Source organism: Aythya fuligula, chromosome Z (assembly GCF_009819795.1).
Source record: "Aythya fuligula isolate bAytFul2 chromosome Z, bAytFul2.pri, whole genome shotgun sequence".
NCBI lineage: Eukaryota > Metazoa > Chordata > Aves > Anseriformes > Anatidae > Aythya > Aythya fuligula.
The window spans coordinates 52,604,295-52,625,911 of NC_045593.1; the positions used below are offsets into that span (position 1 = coordinate 52,604,295).

Here is a 21,617-nt window from a genome sequence, read left to right on the forward strand (position 1 = left end):
TTCACATGAAGTCCTACCTAGGTAGCTCACAAGTTGCTGACTCAACACTACAGTCAACGTTCTGACAAATGACTACTGACTCTGTGGACTTTGTCCTCTTGACTTTTCCATTATATAGGACAAGGCTGTTGTTCAGAAGTTTGTCTTGTTCAAAGACCACAAACAGTATTCCAGAGAAATAACACATTACTCCCAAACAGCTGTGTACTCAATTTTACAATTAGAAGACAATGGCTTCTGCCTCTGTGAATCTCACTAACACTTCTTGGAAGTGGAAAAGTATTGCCTGCTTTATCCGCCACAGATTAAAAGCCTCTACAGGAAAAAAAAAAAAATCTGCCTTTCTTCTCAATATCCTCTCAGTTCTGAGGTTGATGAAAAACCTAGACAACACTGCAATTTGAGATGCAGCCACATGCACTCAAAGTAGTATGGTTTGTTCTACCTTACTTCCACCGTGCCTTGCAAGGGCATCTCCATTCTTTGTTAAAATGTTTACTGCTTAATTTGAGTCTGTTCTGGGGACACAGCCTTTGCAAGATAGCAGTCTTTTGGGAAGGCAAGAACTGGAGGATGGGAAAGACAGCAAAGGAAATAGGAATTTTGCAAAAGTACAACAGAAGTATGAGTAACAAAGACTTTCCTCAGAAACATCATGTCTTCTTTGATTTATTCAAATGCTCTACGTATCTTGAAGTACCAAATAACACAAGATATGGCAATGTGAATTATGGAAGTTTGGTTTGTGACCAACTAACCCTGCTTCAGAGAGTTGTATATTTATGCATTGCCATGAAAGAGAGGAGACACAAAACACAAGCAAGACAAAAGTCTTAGACTGTCCTACTTCATGCAGTATTTAGACACAAGAGCAACTTTCCTATATCAATGAAAGAATTACTTCTTTAAGTTTCCACATGCTGTGCTGGTACAGGGATAATCTGGGCAGTCCAGAGGTCCAGTATACAAGGGCTGCCTCAAAAGCTGAAAATTCCATGTTTTTTGCACATAAAGTACAAAGCTACTTCTGCAGTGAGGAGAATGCTCCAAAACATTAGTGCAATGATATTAGAGAGGACACTACATCAGGATTTTACATGAAAGAATGCTTCTTCTGATAGCCTGCTAAAATTAACTTCTAGCAAGTCAAATTCTGGACAGTCTGAGCACACAGGCTCTCCACATATTTACCTACATTATTTTGCAGGCTGCACTGTGTCCTTTCTCTTCCAACCCCCCTCTCTCCCTCCCACCACCAATAAAGAAAATGAACGCTGTACCAGCTTCTTTTCGGCTAACAAAGTTACAATAATCGAGATACTCAAGCTTTTATGTGCAAGCACCAGACCAAATTGTGTGGAAGAGGTTGCTATCTGCTCTGGATCAAATTACAGCAGTGAGTGAAGCCCCACCCCACGTCTCCTTTAGCACAGTCCATTAGACCTGAAAACAAATTTTTCCATGGAGCAGACGACTCCTGCATTTAGAGCACTTCACAGAAAAGCAGATCATCCAGTTTTCACTACCCATCCCCCAAGCTTAGTCCTTTCATCTCAGCCAAACAAGCCACAGCTCTGCTGAATGTGTTTATCACACTTTCAAGAGATATGAGCCCCTGCGTCACTGAAGCTTTAAGACTCACTAAGCTGCCCTAGTCCTCTGAGCTTTGGGAGCAGCCATTTTAACTCAGACAACTCCTGCACTGAGAGGCTCAGAGCTTCTCGCCCGTGCACAACATGGCCTCACTTATCTCAGCTTCATCTCCAGCACACCAGGGTTTTTCCTTTTTTTTTTTTTCCTTTCTTTTTTCTTTCCTCCTCCTTCTTGGGTCACGCTTGAAAAATCAGCATCCCCAGAACACACCTCCCCTTCTCCTGCGTGACTTGCACCCCAAACCATGTCACTGGTGTCCCCCTGCACTGCCCAAGCAGCACCTTCTCTCCCTGAGCAGATCGCCGGCAAGCATCTCCTAGGGTTGGTTCCCCTGTCCCATGGATGACAAATGTGATGATTCAATCCAGAAACACAGCATTACAGCATCAAGACACTGGTCCAAGCTGTCCTACAGACAGAGGCAACACAGAGCCGAGCCTCCCAGGAGGAGGCGGGGTTGGGGGGAGGCAGGCGGGGGGCCTCCAGCCTGCCCTGTCCCTGGGGAGCCCTCTTGCTCAGCGCAGAAGACACACCACCCCACTCCCCTGCCAGATTCCAAAGTCTAATGACCTTTGTTAATCACCAGCCAGCCTGTCTGCATCAGCAAACCCTGCCAGCAGACACACCCTTCAACACAAAGGCTGTAGCTATGCCTTTTAAGAGAGGTTCTCTGAAAGCTCCATTGTGTAGAAGAGAGGAAAAACAACACACACACCACACACACACATGCACAAATCCACCCCCTCTGCCCCCCAGCCCCCGAAATCTTCGGACCCTTTAGAAAACACCACCACGAAACGCTTTCAGCTGTCTCTTTCAGAAACTTCGGGACAGCTTACAAAGCAGAAAAAAACAGGGAGGGCAAACCTGAAGTTCTGAAAAAATTGTAATTCTGGCAGCTTCAAGAGGTTAAAAACACCACCATCCCCACCTCCAGCAGTCACAGTTCTTTCATGAGCTGACAACCAGAGAAGGTATCCTCAAGGATGCTTGCTGTTGTCTAGACGATCTTAGATCAACAACAGCATCTTTCTGCTATAAATCAGAAGGATGAGTTGGAAGATCATGACCAACTGCTGATTACAAAACCTGATGGGGTCTTTCTCATGGGTTCTAGCTTTAATGTCTGCAGGATCTCTATCACAAAGGTAGTACCAAGTGATAGAAGAGGTTAATGTTATTGCAGCTGAGAGGAACAAACATCAGGTACAGCTGCATGGACTTCAATTTTACGTTTTCACCAAGCATGAGGCTGAAAGCAGGATGAAGCATTTTATAAGGAATTCTGCCCTACTATTTCCACATTTTTCCTTAAAATTCAGGCATTTCACAAAGGCAAGAAAAACAGTGCTAGTTTGAGATCATATATCAAAAGAAACTGAAACACAATATGTGTCTTTCTCTCTTCTTTATTGTCTGCATGGAATACAGAAGAGAGAGAGATCCACCTAGCCACCAGTGAAGCGCATTTTAACTGTAACACTTTCCATACATACAAACAATACTACTTTCTACATTTAACTTTCTTAAAAAATAAAAAATAAAAATAATAATAAAAAAAAAAACTACAGTCCATAATCCCTTAAATTTTTGAACAGCACGATAAAAAACTGTAAGGGGGAACAGAGGTGGATTGTGAAGGGAATGAAGGGAATTAGCAAATCCGTTAACTCAAAAGCAGAACAGGAAGCCTGGAAAGAAAACAAACAAACAAACCGACCAACAAAACAAACAAAAATAAGCAAACAACCACCATGAAATGAATCCATAAATCCCACAAGCCCTCTAACATATTCACAACCAGTCTCTTGAGACCACATTGCCCACAGATAATGTGACTTCTAAAATACCCTTACTAATGTGATGCTAACTTCACCAGATTATTAAAATGCCATTGTCTGACTAATTTTCATTTACAACCTCTTCTTAAAATACATGGTTTTAATGCTGAATACGGAGAAGAGGTATTCTTATTTCCTTTATGAGTGAAAAGCTTCCAAAACATTGAGCTCAAGAGATTCTCAAAGTTTTCATAGTTTTAAAGACCCAAGCTAAGTTTTCAAATTGTCTTTGACATACTCCTCTACGCTCCTGAACATGCGAGGAGAACATCAGAGAGAGAGTTGCATTAGATTTCTAAGTTTTTAAAAATCCAAAACAAAAGATAATTGTGCTTGTTGAACAACAGTCATTACAGAATTTGGCAGCAGCCAAAGTAGTACAAATCATTATGTTTAAGTTTGGTTTTAAAGCTTCAAAATACAAAATTAATTGTGAAGCCCAAGGCACTGACCTCAAAATTGAGCTTCTGTGGTTGACTACCCATCCGTTATATTTTGAGATGGAGTCAACGCTGCTTCTAGAAGTTAAGAATATGCACATGCACAACCACAGCTGAAAAGGTCACTCAGACCACACACACTATATCTGAACTTCCACCTCAATATTTTTAACATCGCAGTTAAAATAAAGAAATCTCCAGTTTTCCAATCCTTGCCACACTCTGATGATCAGACATGTCTTCATCCCTACCTCACACATGCAGGTTGCACTCAGCGGTTTTCACTTTACTCATTGCCAAAGGCGAAGCTGAAACACAGCAATCCTGGCGTTACGCTCATGGCGCCAGAGGCAACAACACCGTCCAAGCCTGTTTCCACATTACAAAGCTCCCCTGGAGGCACAGACTCTGTCAGGGCACTGAGGGCACCCACAAGCTTTGATGTCCCTGCCTGGTCCCCTGGGCCTCCCCCTAACTGCCCACAGCCTAAGACCCCATCTCAGCCCCATTCAGGTCTTCACCACCTTGCCCATGGCCTAGGATCCCCCCATGGCCCTCATGCCTGCCCAGCGAGAGCAAGGCGGGTCCCCGGCTGCCCCCAAATCTGCCCTGAGATCAGCTCTTTCCCCAGGAAGGTGCCTGATGCCCGGGCGCTGGGACAGGCCTGGCTGCCAGGCCCTGCACTGAGGTTCCGGGGGGGGGGGGTGTCTCCATGGCACCTGCCCATATTAAAGCGTATCAGCGTAAACAAAACATTCTCACAGAGGCTGGAGTCATGCATCAGGGTGATATTTTTCCTTTAAAACATGCAGGAAGCTTCAGCATTGGTCTACTGTTCCCTCGCCACCATTTTTTTGTTTGTTTGTTTCCTATTGGAGATTAGTCCACCAGAAATGAACTATCAGACACTAAAACAATGTGATTAGCATGTAACTAACCATAGACACATTTTTCAAGAATCCCATGGATAACACCACAAGCCAGGCAATTTTCCCTGCTGCACAAGCTGGGATTTCATGAGAAGCTAGTGCCTACAGGCTTGGTGGGTTCTCAGAGGCACTGCTTGGGCTCCTGACAGTACTTGCTTCAGATGGTCTGATGACCTCAGGTTTAGGGCTTTTTCCTTCTTTAAAAGCAACAAACAAAACCAACAAAAACACAACCTCTTTTTATAAAACAAGATTGCAATAGGGAAAATGGGCAAAACAAGTAAAATTACAGGAACGGTGAAAAATCTGAGGAACTGGAAACCTGAAGACTGTTGTAAGTGAATGAAGACATCCTCATTTTTCATTTATGAGAGAACATAATTAGTGAGGAACTCCATGAGTAAATTCAACTCTCAACTAAAGTCAGACAAGCCTATTCAACTCATGGGTCTTTTTTAATGACTATATTCCATTCAAACTATAGCAGTTCTTGGTCCTCCAAGGGTTGACTTTGGAGCCACTCATCCAAGCTCATATAAAAATAAACTGAATTGAAACACTGGTTCTTTTCCACTTTTTTTTTTTTCCTTGAGGGGATGAGGGGAGATAGGAGACTTGATAGAACTGGACATTGATAGGAGCCTATGGGTTGAGTTGCAACTGTCCACTCACATAAGGTTAATTCATGGTTCCTATTTTCATGTAAAGCATTTATGGTAAAATATTATCACCAGATATAGGTTTTACTGTCAAAATTTCCATTCTGATATCCAGTTTGGGACCATTTATGACATTTTGAAACTCAACAGTTATACCTTTGAGAGTAATATGTTGTCTGAGATATGTGATCCTCATTTCTGTTGCCCATTTCTTCCAGTAAATATTTTACCATTTTATTCTGGTTTATTGACCAACAAGGAAATTTATAGCATATTACAATATAAGATGTTGTCAAAGTTTTTGGAAAGAAACTTCTATTAGAGATGCATTACAACTCAACAATAAAAATGATCTAAACTGAGAAGAGACAGACCCACCCACCTTTTTTTTTTTTTTTTTTTTTTTTTTTTCCCCTCCTCTAAAATGTCCACTTGGAAGACCGCTTGAACTTCAGGTGAGTTCCAGGTTAGATTCCTTCTTTGCACAATATACATCAAACTTGTCAAAAATCTCCCTGTCACAGAAAACAGGATGACCAACTTGTTCATCCCTATGAAGTCACCGTTTGCTTCAGTTGCATCTCTGTACTTCAATGCAAGCATTCATTTAACATACAAGATACCATACTATGGGTCACTGTAAAGCTACAGCATAGCTTGCAAAATCTTCAACACTAGAGGAAATATAAACCACATTACTCTTAAAACTTGGAGCAACACAGGAGCAGCTATGCTGGTAGCTGCCCAGCAACATGGATGGCTTTTTTAGTTAGAGAACAATGATTCACAGAACTTCTGGTTATTTTTCCCGGAGAACTCAATAGGTAAACATATAAACGACCTGAAGCAGGTCCATCAGTATCAGTTCAACCAGTTCCCCAAGACTATGACTTTTCAAAAAAAAAAAAAAAAAAAAAAAGGAACATGGTGTCAGTTTTAGCAATGTATCAATAAAAAAGACTGCAGTCCCCAGCCTCAAGCAGACACAGCAACTGAAAATTATCTCACTGCAGAAAAAAAAACCTCAAACTTCCCCACCAGGGAAGACAAAAATCAAGGATCATAGAATCATAGAATAATTAAGGTGGGAAAAGACCTCCAAGATCATCTGGTCCAACCATCACCCTACGAACAATGTCACCCACTAAACTATGTCTCTAAGCACCAAGTCCAATCGTTACTTAAACACCCCCAATGACGGTGACTCCACCACTTCCCTGAACAACCAATTCCAATGCCTGACTACTCTTTCTGAGAAGAAATGTCTCCTAATTTCTAACCTGAACTTCTCCTGGCACAACTCTAGTCCTATCATTAGTTACCTGCGAGAAGAGGCAGACCCCCAGCTCCCCACACCTTCCTTTCAGGTAGCTGTGGAGAGCAATAAAGTCTTCCCTGAGCCTCCTTTTCTCCAGACTAAACAACCTCAGTTCCTTCAGCCTCTCCTCATAGGACTTGTGTTCCAGGCCCTTCACCAGCTCCATAGCCCTTCTCTGGACATGGTCCAGGGCCTCGATGTCCTTGTAGTGAGGGGCCCCAGACTGCACACAGTACTCGAGGTGTGGCCTCACCAGAGCTGAAAACAGGGGGGCAGTCACCTCCCTGGTCCTGCTGGCTACACTATTCCTGATACAAGCCAGGATGCTGTTGGCCTTCTTGGCCACCTGGGCACACTGCTGGCTCATGTTCAGGTGAGCATTGATCAGCATCCCCAGGTCCTTTTCCTCTGTACAGCTTTCCAGCCACTCTGCCCCAAGCCTGTAGCGCTGCATGGGGTTGTTGTGTCCGAAGTGCAGTACCTGGCAGTTAGCCACGTTGAACCTCATCCCACTGGCCTCTGCCCATCCACCCATCCTGTCCAGGTCCCTCTGCAGGGCCTTCCAGCCCTCTGACAAATTGACTCTTCCCTGCAACTTGGTGGATGGAACACTTCATCCTAAACCCAGGTGTTCCTTACAACAAAATCAAATCAATGAAGACAATTTAGATATACGTAACTTAAAAGAGCCATGAGGCGGGGGCTTTACTTTTTTTTTTTTTTTTGAGCCATGAGGTTCATTCAAGTTACCTAAATGCTGATCAATCAATTTGAAATTCTCACAAATAACTTCTTTAACTTTTTCTTTGGTATCCTATTTGGTATAAATATATATTTGTTCTTTATGAGAAAAAAAAAAAAAGTGCCTGAAAAGCAGATTGTAAATATGACGGCACTACTTAATTAAAATTAAGAAAGCATCTTCCAAATGTACCTCTTCCCTTCCTGACAGTTAGCTGTCAAGCATTACGTGATACAGAGCATGGACAACTGAGATGTAGGATGAAAAACTTCAGGACTATGAGAATGCTCTCAAATATTAAATTATTTTGCTCCAAACAAGACTAGGATATACTTTTCTCATTTACTAAATTACCTTCTTGGAAAGTTATTAGTCTGTACAGAAATCATGGCTCTAAATGTATGTTCAAGGCTTAACAACTAATGGTCAGAGTAGAACTTTATTACATATGTCAGTTACTCCATTTACTGTACAAAAGTAGTTGTGGAGGTTCAAGGATAGACACAGTTTTGTCAGCTTTTCCTTTGGTTCACAGATTCAATAAACAGTATACTGCCCTGGCTACATGTTTCCTGAAGATGCAACAACTATGCTAAGGAAGGAGGTCATTCTGATCATATATGCTCCTTTTCCACAGAATGAATTTAGTTTCCTTTCTGACCAGGAAAAGAAGAAGAAAACAAAACACACATACAAAATGCAGTAAACCATTTTCTCAGTCAAAACCTTCAAAGAAAATATGTATTTCAAACCTGAAGTTAATCTAATACAAATTTAAAATAAATAAATAAATAAATAAATAAAGGAATATGGAAGAGCACAGAGCAAAACTGTAGAGCACAAATGAGGTGTGCTACTTGGTTCCTATACTAAATGATCACAGGAAATGAGCTGCCACCCACCTCAGAAAAACTCACCTCAGTGACACTACCCAAACTCTCAACACACTGTTCTGCACAGACATGGTGAAAAGGCAAATGGGCTGCCCCCCTCTACCCCCCAAGAGAACAGGTAGCAGAGTAAATCAATTTTGCATTTGTACCCTGCTCCTCATTGCTCACACAAGGCATAGTAGAAGTTGAAAGCAGTGAGTCTGGAGTTTCTTATTTTGAGCCAAGAGTATATTGTTAATTACTGCAAGAAATCCAGTTCCTGTGATGTGAGAAGTGGACTCTCCTGTGTACATGGACTTGGGAGAGAAAGATGTCAGTAGGTGGTGCTGAAGAACACGGCAGTGCTTTGCCTGGGTACTCCAGAGACAACCCAATTCCTTCTCATGCATTGCAAATAACATCTTCCAGCAGCTCTTTACACAAAGGGTGCATTACCAGCCTCACCCTCATAGGAGCAGGGGGAGGAGCAGACTCCTCAGCCTGGCATAACCCCAGCAAAGATCTCTTTCTTGCCAAGGAAAGTCAGACCTGTTATAAATGGTGTCCTGACAGTAGCAAATCAGATATGACAAATTCAACCACATACCCTGCTACACCATGAACTGAAGAGGGAAAGAGCAGAGCTGTGGCTGAAGACAAAAAAGATTATCTCCTGATGGCCATCTGCCCTTAAATGAACCCTTAAACAGCCTTGCATAGTCTGTACTGCCTTTAAAAGCAATCTTGCCATTCACCCAAAAGTACATACTCCACTGCACGGTCTGATCACTTACAGTGCTGTGGCTGATGAGTTGCAAGCATGCTATAAAGAGAACTGATCTTAGTTTGCAAAGAGCATGGTGTTTTTACAAAGGCTAAATACAGCTTAAAAACTGGTGACAGAGATAAACTATGGGAACACATGAACTGCTGGATTATTTAGAGGCCACAGAATTTTAATCCTGGAGATCTGAGATTAGACTGGCCAACACAGTTGGTTTAAAACATGAGCAGGTACTCTCAGTGAAGTCACAGAGGTAGACAACAAGTCACTAGCACTCATAAAGTACCAACTAAAAGAGTAAAGCAATGTTGAAACTGATACAGAAGTTGTCAAGAAGGCAAAATTAAGAGAGAGCATCTTGTAAGGCAAATTTGAAAAACTGCTTTTCTGGACACATGTTCCTCCTTGAAGTACAGAGCCTGGTCCTATGTCACAGCAGGGCTGACAGAAACTAAATTGGGCTGCTGGGAAGACTAACCTTTCAGCCACAGTTTCAAACACCACACATCGTTTCCAAAATACAGTGTCCACTTTGGTAGAAATACGGGACTCCCTAAATAAGAGAAATTCACAGGACAGTTGGGAACTGATCCAAGAAAGTGAAAGGCCACTGCCTGCTTTCATCACCAACATGGGTTCAGCTTAGTAAGGACCCTGGGGACGGCGCAGTCCTCTCCCTCAGTCTGTCCTGAGATCCTACATGCTCCAGATGTAATGCGTCTCATCAGTCCTCTTTCAAAGGGTACATGCAGACAGCATATGGACAGGATGAAAAAGGGCATTCAGAATAACAGTTTTAACCCTGTAAAACCAAACATCAGAAGTCACGTTCTGTACCAACAAACAAAGTTGAGTAGAATAGCACCATCATCTCATGCAAACCCAAACCCATCTCATGCATGAATATGATCCTATAAAGCAGGATCTGTGGCTGAAATCCTACCGGAGAACAAGAACACACTGATTAGCAAAGTCTAAATATTGCTCTGTGTTCCCAGTACACTCCTCAGAAAATCTTATTTGTTTGAGGAGCTAGCTCCATTGACAACCTGGCTGCTTTACCACTCCCTGCATCTCCAGCTATCCATCCTCTTCCCCTAAGCTTCTTGCTATATCTGACATTTGCTGGGCAGCCAGCAGAAGCCTTTTTGTCAGCCAGTTCATTTCCTCAGGTAATACAAATCCATCACTGACCCATTTTTAATGCCAGACAGAATTCATGGTTTTATTTGCCCACTGACTCACTCACAGTATGGCAGCCAGCATCTTTGCCCCAGGTAAAAGAATATATATTTTTCCAGTATTTGACAGATCTCAGACTAGTGATTACCACTAGTCTGCCACCCTTCATTCACCCTGCCACCCCTCCAAGAAGATCTTTTCCACCTGTGCAAGTGAAGATCCTCTGTTTGGGACGGCAGCAGCAAGATGCTGGTACCATCATTGACTTTGCTGAAAAGTGATACCACTATAAAAAAAAAAAAGGAACTACAGCTAACATTTACATGTTATTCAAAATATGTTGTCCCAAAACTGTATATATACTTCACTGGATTACACATTGGGATGCAATATATAAACACTGAAATGCAATATCCTGCATCCAAATGAGAACCTTGTTTCTTTTACTCCCCCCTTCAACCTCCATCTCCACCCACTTGGTTCTTCCAGGAAAAAAGTTTTTGCAGTTGCTGTAATATATAAGGCCCGAGTACAAACCATTTTAAATAAGGGAAGACTGCTGACTAGATCATCATTTTTGTGATCTGCAGGTATCAGTATCTAAAAGGAACTACATGGAACATCTACAATGCACTTCAAGGACAAGAAGAAAAAAAAAAAAAAGTAGAGAATTTGGAGTGCTCCCAGCATTTTGCTTCACAGCATCTATGAGTTAACCAAGGTTAATGTAAGGTCTCCAGCTAGAAGGTGTCTAGATCAAAGAGATGTTAGAAAAAACTGCATCAAAAATAGGGAAAAGCTGCTATTCCCTGTCTGTGAAAGAAGTATACTTTGTTACTCAGATAATAATTAAGAATAATCTACCTCACAAAACAAAACAGAGCCAAAACAAACAAAGAAAACCACCTCATCCTTCCAATAATAAGCAGCCCTTTCCTCTAACTGTTCTGGACATATTCAAATTAAAGAGTATTATTAAAGCTGAATTATATCAAAAGTTGAAGCTTCTAATGAAGGTTTGTCCCAGCCTATTCCTTTTTCCCCTGAAATAACCTATTTGAGGGTCAACCACTAAAATCCAATTTCTTTTGCTTCCTCCTAAGGAATACCCAAACAGGAAATGAACTACAAAGAAAAATAACTAAGACTTTATTTGTAATATGGCCCACAGCTAAGGAGGGCTGAGATAATAACCAACTTCATCCTTCAAAAGCTACACTCCTTGAAAGCATGTAGACATTAAAGAACTACTGTGGCTTGTTTTCTCTTTGCACACTTTTTTTTTTCTTCCCCTACTATGGTAAATGATTCACATTTAACAATACAAAGCTGCAAATTTTTCTAGAATTTTAAGTACTAAGGTTACAAAATCTAATCTTAGACTAAAAAAATCAGTTCCTATTAACATCAGATTACCTTCATTTTGAAGAAAGTGGGACCATTCTGCCTTTATCCTAAAGATACAAAGTGAAAGCTGACAAAAGAGAAACTACTATCCAAAACTTTATTCCAGAATATGCACACCAACGGCAAACTACATAAAAATAAAATTATCTTTATTGTCATGAGTTCAGGTCAAGACTAGTTTATCAATATAAAAAGTGTCCCTTTGAGAAGAAATTAAAGGGAGACCATGATGGTATATTTTCCAGACACCTACTCTTCCCATTTAATGTACTGAATTAAACTAACAACTTCATGTAATTTACAAATAGATCATTAATGATTTTAGCTACCTCAGGCCATCAAGAATTTGAAACGTGGCTGTCATGTTTTATTCAAACACTCTAAAAGAGGATAGTGTATCTTCATTATGCAAAAAGAAAAGCATAGGACAATCCACTTCAGAGAAAGGCTCCAGATAATTTAGATTCCATAACCTTTGGAAATCTGTATAACTTGTAATCTGAATCCAAATGCGTGATTTATTTATTTATTTATTTATTTATTTATTTATTTATTTATTTATTAAGAGGCAGGATGTAGAAAACTCAGCTTAGGTCCCTAGAGAGCACCGTCTAAGTTAAGGTGAAGCACAGAAAAAATCTTGTTTCCCTGGCTTAAGAAAAGAGACTTCTTGGGCAACTTTAAGGCAGGATTTTTTTTTTTTTTTTGGGAGGGGGAGGGGGGAAAGCTCTCATAATTGTGCCTAGTGAATGAGGAAAAAATACCAGTACAAAATAAATAAATAAAATTTTAAAATAAAAATAATCACAACCAAGATACTTGGACAATTTCAAGAAAAGGCAGAGATCGCAACAGCAGGAAAAACCTAGATTTCACCATGATTTTGGGTTTGCACAAAAATACTAAGCAAGAAAAAGCAGTCTGAAGAGAAACATTAGATAAATTGCCAAGAAATTTAATTAATCTGAAACCAGTTCACTAATGTTCTGAAAGTAAGGAAAGGGTAATCTGGCTCATAATGTTTTCAACAAAGAGAAAGAATATTCACATATGGTACTGACAAAAACATGATGCAGTGCACTGCAGTTCCAAAGCAAAGAGGCACGTCATTGACAAAGCTTTTATTGATGGTTATGCAGCCACCTAAAGGAAGGAGCTAAAGTCTGACTTAAGGGGAAGAAACTTACAAAATTCCCAACTTACTGATTTCCCAAGAGGTATACATAAATAGTTTAGGTAGACCAAAGGTCATTAAAATCTCCAGCTCAAGAGAAGGATATAAAATGAACTAGGTTTCCTTTAAAGCAGAACCATATATAAAAATTCTCTTTTGTACTTGTCACTTCTCACTAAAGTAACTAAGGTAGAAACAAGCAAGCAATAATTAAAAAAAAAAAAAAAAAAAAAAAAAAAAAAAAAAAAGTAATTAAGAAAAATAAAAATAAAAAGAAAAAATACTCAACAAGAAAGACTGTAGATTGAACAGTTACAAAATTACATGTCCTCGGATCTATGCTGGTCAAAAGGGACAGATGCATCTTTTCAATTACACATGGAAAGGAGACATGGACAATCACAAAGATAAATATGTCTCTTTCCAGTAAAAGTCCAGCTAAGTGAACAGTCCTTCAGGTGCTTCATTCAACGACACTACTTGCCAATCAGGTGAATCTTCTAGCTGCTTTTTCATCCCAAAAGAGACATATATAAACCATATGACAGTAAAATATAATGAATTTTTAAAACTTCCTTTATGTTAGCCAGTATCCTTTAAGAAAAAAAAAAAAAAAAAAAGTTTTGTAGTCTATTCTGGACATTTTTTTCTTTAAAACTCATTTGATTAAAAGCCACTTGTAGTCTTTTATTTGTTTCTTGCAACAAGCATTCATTCAAGCGTGGGCTCTTGTTAGCAAGAATGTATGCAGAGTTTCACATTCATTTAGGACTTCATTGACAAAAGAGTCTATGCCAAAAGTATACAATCAGTCCTGCAGAAATTTCATTTTTCCTTCTGCTGTTCATGGAACACCAAAGTGACACAAGACAGTATCATATGTCTCTGGTTTCCATTCATTTGTCATAAACAAGTCATTTAAACCAGCAGAAGTGACTTGCTCTCGGAGACAGTAAGCCAGAAGTAGTCCTGTGGTTTTCAGACAGATACAGATTATTGAACATTAGCTGTGGACTTGCAACTTGTAAATAATACATAAAGAAAAAAAAATGTAGAATTAAATATATCAAGCAGCAATACTGATACATTGTTCCATACAGTTGCTACCTATTTGTTGGAATCATATAACTTCAGGCCACACTGTGGTAGGTCTCACTGTGTGAAAAGCAAGAGGAGCAAGTCTTCACCATGAAGAGCCTTCTTCCTTTACCTGGTGATAGGGAAGCACAAGGAGGTGAAGTGGCCTGGCTACAGGTTGCACAAGTAGCCTAAAAGAAAGTGGGCTTCCAAATTCCATCCCTTCCTCATTATGCCATGCTATCTTTCTATGCCATTGGCTGTAAAATCCCAGTGCTAACTTCCCACAACAATTATAAATGCAAAGTTCTCCAGCACAATGGAAGTAAAAATTTTGGTAGCAGGGGTAAATCATACACCACCCACAAGTATATAACCAATGTTCTTTATTAATCATCTTTGTGTTTACTTTTTAACTGGAGTTGCCGTTTCTAGCTTTCTGCACAGAATCCAAGTCTTTTGCTGAAGAATTTAGGTCAACTCAGCAAAATGCCTGCAGAGCTGAAGAAAAGAATACCAGGGGAGGCAGAGGTTAGGGATGGTGATCATGGTCTAACCCTTATATTACTTGAGATCACAGGAGTTCAAGAGGGAGAAAGGAGATGGAAAAAAGGGAGGCAGTTCAAAAAAGGACCTTTATAGTGGAGTGGGAAAGGAAATTTGTTTCCAAGGACTGACACTGGGTAAAATTCAAGGACTGACACTGGGTAAAATTCAAATTACTGTGAGGTCTGAGGGGCAGTTCTCTTGAGACAACTTTACCGAAACTGCTGAATCCTTATGCTCTTATCAAACTCTTCTAAATATTGGACAGTGTATTCATAATTTCTTTGTTCTGGTAAATGTCCAGGAGAGGGAAAAAGAAATAATAACAATAATAATAATAAAAGATTATATTATTTTCTTTATAGCACCTTTATAAAAATATCTGTAAGAGGAACACTCTAGATCTTCCTCAATGTCTTCTGTAAGCAGGAGATATTCATGACCAAAGAAGAGGAAGTGTGATTTAATCAGACCTCTTTTACACATGCTAGCTGGAGCCACAAAGCTTGTGCACACTTCCACTGCACCCTGGCTAACATAATTTATGAGAACAACCCAGGCAATTAAGTTTTCACATGTTGACAATTGCACTTACCCTTCATTGTTAGGACAACACCATAAAAAGAACAAAAAAAAAAAAAAAAAAAAAAAAAAAAAATATTTAGATATTTTATGGATTTTTTTAAAAAAAAACAAAGTTCAGATTGCAAGTGAATCAAGTCTTAGAAAACCTCTAGTCTACAGCACCACCTTCACTGTATGTTCAGCTAGTACATTTTTCCTGAAAAACTTCAGTAAAATAAATATCCTATCTTGACAGTCTGGATGTCAAACACGTTTTTCCAAAAATGGCAATTAGCCTCTGCTGAGAGCCATATACAACCTGCCAATGACTCCTGATCCTGTTTAATGTGAACCCAAATTCTGCAGGAGCTTACAGACACAAAACATTCTCTGTAGTAATCCAAGATACTGCTGGCATTCCAGCTGAAGGAAGCATACTGATCGTGCTTCATCCTACTTCTGCAGAGCACAACCAGCCTAAGCTCTGCCAAAAGCCAAGTGTGTCATGGGCAGCTCTAACTTACTTGGCCTGGGCAAAGATATGAAGTGGTAACACCTCTTCTTTGTTTTTGTTTTTTTTTGTTCCCCTATAGCTGTCAACCCACATATACAAACATGCTTGCTGCAGCTGGAAAAAGCCTACCTAAAAATCGATTTTGAGTTTTCTATGAGGGACATCTTGGAATCAGGGATTTTTCTAGAAACAGCATCTGCCAAATCTCTGCAGTCAAAAAAAAAAAGTAGTCTTCAATATTTTAGCACTCTAGCTTAAGGCAGCATACAGGCAGATGGACTGTGCACATCTTATATCTACAGACAGCTTTCTTGTTGTGTCACCTGAAAGAAACAAACCCCCCTGCTACCTCACAGCAAGCCACTGGAGGAATCTTTACTTCCCAACTCTGCCAATCCAGCTCATAATTTTCTGGAGAAGTCTGGAAGTAGATATGACATCAGCCTTTTGAGGAAGTAGGTAAAGAGTTCTTTTCTTTTTTAAGAACATTCCTTTCTAACATAAACTATCTCACCTTCCAAGCTGTATTCCTGCCATAAAAATATGGCTTTTCTGCCATATTTTTCCTGGTCTACCTACTCCTTGTTCTGTGGGCCACTCCTTCTCCAGGTCTTTAGGAAAGATGCAAACTGGTCATCTGCTATTGTTATTTCCACAGCCTAGCAAAGAATGATGCTGGTGACATACAACTTCAGTGTAGCTCTGAAGTCAAAGGAACTGGTCTTTCATTTCTTCTGTGTATGTTTGGTGTGCTAGTCCCGAAGTACACAGGATGAAATAAAAGCTACTGCTTTCATTTCCTAAGAAAGGAACATAGTAGGGCAGAAAAAATAAGGGAGAGAAAAGGGAGGGTTGGGAATGCACTACAGCAGACACCACCAGGAATGACCAAAAGTCATCTGGTTTGACTGTCTCTCAGCCCTGCTGGTGAGGAAGGGCCTCCCATGTACTCCACAATCTGGTATCTGAGCCTGCAACAGTCTTATATTTCTTCCTCTTTCTTTTTGAGGAACAAGACTCCCTTTTTGGTTCTTATTGTCTATTGCTCTGAACTCAGTAACTGATACAACTGTGGTCAGTCAAGATATTGCATATGTGTGTGTGTGCGTGTACGCTATGTCTGGATCCTCAGGAAGGCAGCCTGGTATTTTATTTTTAAACTTTGGCTCCTGTTGCACAGCCCCACATATAATGGCTTCACTCCTGAAGGTTGGATACTCTTCTGATATCAGTTTTCAAAGAAAAACAAAGCCATGCAAGCCAATACTACCAAGAGAACAGGAGCGAAGTTCTCTCCTAAAGATTTTCTTTCCCTCGTGAAAAAACAAGAGACCACAGAAAGATTAAGCCATCAGTGTCATTCCAACTTCCTGCTCCTGTATTCTTATGAGCTGCAGAATATTGTAAAAATTCCAGTACCTATGGTGCTTTTTGAGATTTCTCCATTTTTATTTATTTATTTATTTTTATTTCTTGCTGGAATTCTGCCAATTTTCCCCAGCTGAGGAACAGACCCATATGTGGATCAGTACTTACTGATTGGCTTTTATTACAAAATAGAGGGTCAAAATGGGAATCTGTTTCTCCTTACCTGAAAGCAGAACTTGCAATGGATCTTCAAGGTCTTGGAAGCTAAAGGAGACAGAACCAGACTTGGCTAATCATAGGATTGGTGCTACAGCTTACCCTTCCTTCACCCTTCCTGAAGAGTTTGCCCTTCAGACGTGTTCCAAAGTTGACAAACTAACTTGTATCATATACCTCTAGCCACCTGCAGTCCAAGATCATTTTGGCAGTGAAGTTTCACTGTCAAAAAAAAAAAAAAAAAGTGGTTTCCTTTTCAGCTGAGCATACAGGGGCTATATCTGTAGGCTTGATTAGAAGAAGAAAGGAAATGTTCAAGTTAAAGACAAGAAGGTTCCTTTGCAACCATGCAAAAGGAAGAAAAGATTTGAAACTGAATATAGAAGATAAATGGATTGGGAACAGTTGGAAGAGAGGAAGTCACCTTCTATCTTAACTTCACTTGCATTTCATGATGGAAGACAGCTGTTATGAGTTAAAATAATCACACATTCCCAAGGAAATACAGAAAAAACAGCTCCCCCTTCTTCGAGAAATGCTTTGTTCTGCCATTGTCTTCTAACTCCTCCAATTAGACTACTGCAATAGTGTTCTGAATCTTAAAAGCCTTCCAAAACTAAAACTACAAATTAAAAACTGCAAATATTTTGACAACTAAGGAGTCAAAACTCTCCTTCATCCTGTTGTAATAAGAATTTTACAATAATAATAATAATAATAAAGAAAAGCATTTATAGTGAGGACTTTTCTGCAGCATGACCTTCAAAAGAAGCTAATATACTATTTTTCCCAGATATTGACTCATTTGTGTATCAGTTATCAAGAAACCCAGAAGATCTAATGACAGTGCTAATTTTTAAAGTGCTTTGATAAGCACAGAAGACAAGAAAGTTAATCTCTAAGTTTTCTAGATGTATCATCCTTATCAGAATAAATATGGTTTTGAAAGGTGCCTAACAAAAAACTGATAGATTACTATTGAAAGGTATTATGAATTGGTTATTGTGAAATTATGACTATTATGAAAACTGGTTATTATGAAATCACAATATAATTGGTGGGGTATTTTTAATAGAAAGTTAGGTTGCTCTAGGAAATCAACATGTTTACAAACTGATTTTTTTATGCAACAACCACCTCTGTGGTAACTGAAGGACCAAAGTCTGTAGTTCCTGTCTGTAAAACCAGGACTTAAGTTCTGGGTGACTAAAGTGCTGGTCTGTAGAGTCCAGAGGAAACCAGAGGTCTTCTGTTTGGGGGATTTACTGTCCTTTAGAAACCACAATATGCAAGTCTGTAGCAGCTCAGCTCTGTCAAGACTGTATAAAAACTCTGTTCTATTTCTTCTGTTCCTCTAAGATAACAGGAAAACGCACCTACTTTGTAAGAGGCAGGCAGCTTCCACCAACCTTGTACATAGATTCCACGTTGAGAATTAAGTGCAAATTGTTTATCCTTAGTTCTAAGCCTAAGATGGGGAAGTGGAGGAAAACCCGGGAGAGAGATAATCAAACATCAACTGATACTACAAACCTGCAGTCTGCCTTATTATTTCATTTAACTGGTTATTTGCTTCACTCTGATATGCCTGGGAGAAAAGATTCTCAGCGCATGTTCCAGTAAAACTCGAGTACCTCTTTAGATTTCCTACATTTCAAAGCTCCAGCATTCTCATCAGCTATTCTTTAAGACAACTTACCCCTGACCTGGCATGAGATAAGTACAGTCACCTTGCTCAAAGTTCACCATCTACAACTAGGCAGTTGTCCTCATCCAACTCATTGATAGTACTCTACAGCCTGTCTCTCAGCATGGCTTCTAGGGAGAGCCTACAGGCTTCATGCCTTAGGACTTTCTACTCAGTCCATTAGTTATTCCGATAGCTCCTAATCTTTTTCCACTATTAAATTAGAAATAAATAACTATTTATATAGCAAACATTTTCTAGTCTTAGATTCCAGACACTGCATCTTGTTACAGTTTGGTACAGATTCCAGATTCCTATAATATCGGGCATAGCCTGGCAAATTAACTGCTTTTAGCCTCCTAAATGTCACTTCTGAAATCCTCTGAAAGGGGAGAATGGACTATCTGTAAGTTCTCGCTGTGAAGCACAATTTTCCAGAGTTCAAATCATTGCTATCCTCAGCATATCTACCCTTATTTTTAAAGACATGCCAACTTCAGGAATGGATTTAATATTCCAAGAGTAGTACTTGCACAGATCAGCAGAGGAATGACAGTATCCTCTGTATTTATATATCTGAGTGCTGTAGTAGTCCGTTTAGCTGTTCTAACCATTTTGAATGATATCTACTCCTTTACAGTATTTCTGTTTTCTAATTCAAGAGAAAGATGGGACTCTTGAAGTCAACATTGGCCATCAAGCCAAGGCATTACATTACTCAAGTGATTCACAGAGCATTTTCTATTCTATATTTTCTGTTCATTACAGGTAAAAACTGAATGAGATTTTAGGTCTGTTTTATTTCTAAATATAAATTACTGGTGTGGAGAACAGAAGGAAAAAGGAAAAGTCTCTTTAAATCCTATCAGATACCCCTCTTTTCTGACCTGTGGGATGCTTTTGTTTGCAGTGGAACAAGTCCAAAAGGAAAAGGAAGACCCTTGCTCTTCTCTTTGGGATCAAGGGCTCTCAAAGGCACAGTGCTGGTTTTATCTGTTTGATCTATTAAAGCAAGGTCAGTATTTACTTTGGTCATGGAAAGCCCCCAAAGTATTTTCTGATATACTAGAAAGCGAGTATCCAATAAGACCTGTGATTCTTCTGTGCTCTCTGCATGAGGTTTTCTTATCCCAGAATCCTCCTCTTCTAGAGATGCAAAAGCAGGTACCTCCATCTGTATAACCCCAAGGAAATGACTCAATTTTCCATCCCTTTTAATGGAAGAAAAATAAATAGATAAATAAATGTTAGGCTGAGTTTTAAAGATTGTACAAATACATGTTTTGATAACTCCTCATCAGCTTGGCTCCTTTGTGAATATTTGAGGACAGCCCTCTCACCCTTTTCCCCCAAATGACAATTGCCGTGTAAGGATACTGGATACATTCCAAAAATCAGCGTTTACCCACAAGAACTTCAAATATCTACCTTCCTTAGCCTGGATAGATGAATGACTGAGAAACACAGTGTTCTTGCTTATTGCACATTTCAAAGTTTCATACAAGCCAACCCTTCTTGGTTCCTCTGTTATCTAAGCCATAACATACTCTGTATTTTGTGAAAACATTACCATAATTATAATTGGTAGTGTTCTGACTTTCTAGAAAACAGTGATGGGTCCAACTGTCTTGTATCTTAAGGAGTTCTATTGTTAGGAACACACTAAAATAAAATCCCACAAAGCAAAGATGAGATCTGCTTAATATAAGGTTGGCATATGTAACAGCTTCAATGGATCTCCCAAACTAGCCAACATCCTCTGCTGTGCCTCCTGTTTCCTGAATAGGCAAGCAGAACACAATAAGAAATGTTATTGCAGCCTTCGTTGATAGACAATTGACTTTTTGTCTCTGCTTAGCATCAAGCTGATCGTGTTCTTTTCAGAAAGTGCTCCTTCTCAGAACCACTTGGAAGAATGCTTCATGATTTGTGTGTGAGATTTATGTCCACCCAGGAGATTTTTCATCCAGTCCTCACACCCAGGTATTATTTGAAACTTAACTCTTTTCCAACAGACTATATATGTAGCTTTGGTTACCCTGCCCAAAGCTGATTTAGTTTAGACATGGTGCAACCACAATTGAATAATGGAGGCAAAGAAGCCACAAAAGCTCAGCCATGGAGCAACCTGTATCATCATTTCCTCTCCCAGCAGTATTTCCTCTAGGTCAAGACAGCTGGAAACCCATACTGAAGGATATTTTGGGTCAAATCCAGCATGGCACATCCTCTGGGGCTGCATTTAACTCCTTCCTAGGCAAAAGAAGATGGAACTTTCACAATTGCTTTTGGATACTAAACAAGGTGATTATGATGGCCCAGAAACCACATATTTAGAAGTTTCAACATAAGGTTCCTCTCAAGGGGTCTGATGACTTTCTGACGTGCTTTTCTAAGCAGGCTCCTAAAGAAGCATCTTCATCCCCACTGCAAGGTAGCGATGGACTGTGTCCGTATCTTGTGGAACTAATTACATCTCTGTAGAATTCATATTACCTTCTAGATAGTTTGTTGGAGAACAAAGAATGGAAGAGATCTCATGGATAACCAAGATTCATTCTCTTGTTATTACACATACAAATCCCAAATCAATTAACTTAAAGAAAAAAAACAGCATGCTTACTAAAGAAATGAGGCTATGGGT

General features: G+C 39.7%; 1 protein-coding gene across 5 annotated transcripts in view; it reads right to left on the minus strand.

Moving 5' to 3' along the window:
* ZNF462 (zinc finger protein 462) overlaps positions 1 to 21,617 on the minus strand; it is a 93,641-nt gene that overhangs the window by 53,857 nt on the left and 18,167 nt on the right. The window contains exon 1 of one of the 5 annotated variants that reach the window (XM_032205757.1): positions 1,935 to 2,011. The exons of the other annotated variants lie outside the window; for them this stretch is intronic. The gene's annotated coding sequence lies outside the window, so the exon portion shown is untranslated. Of the gene's footprint in view, positions 1 to 1,934; positions 2,012 to 21,617 lie in introns of those variants that run through there. 5 annotated transcript variants of the gene reach the window in all.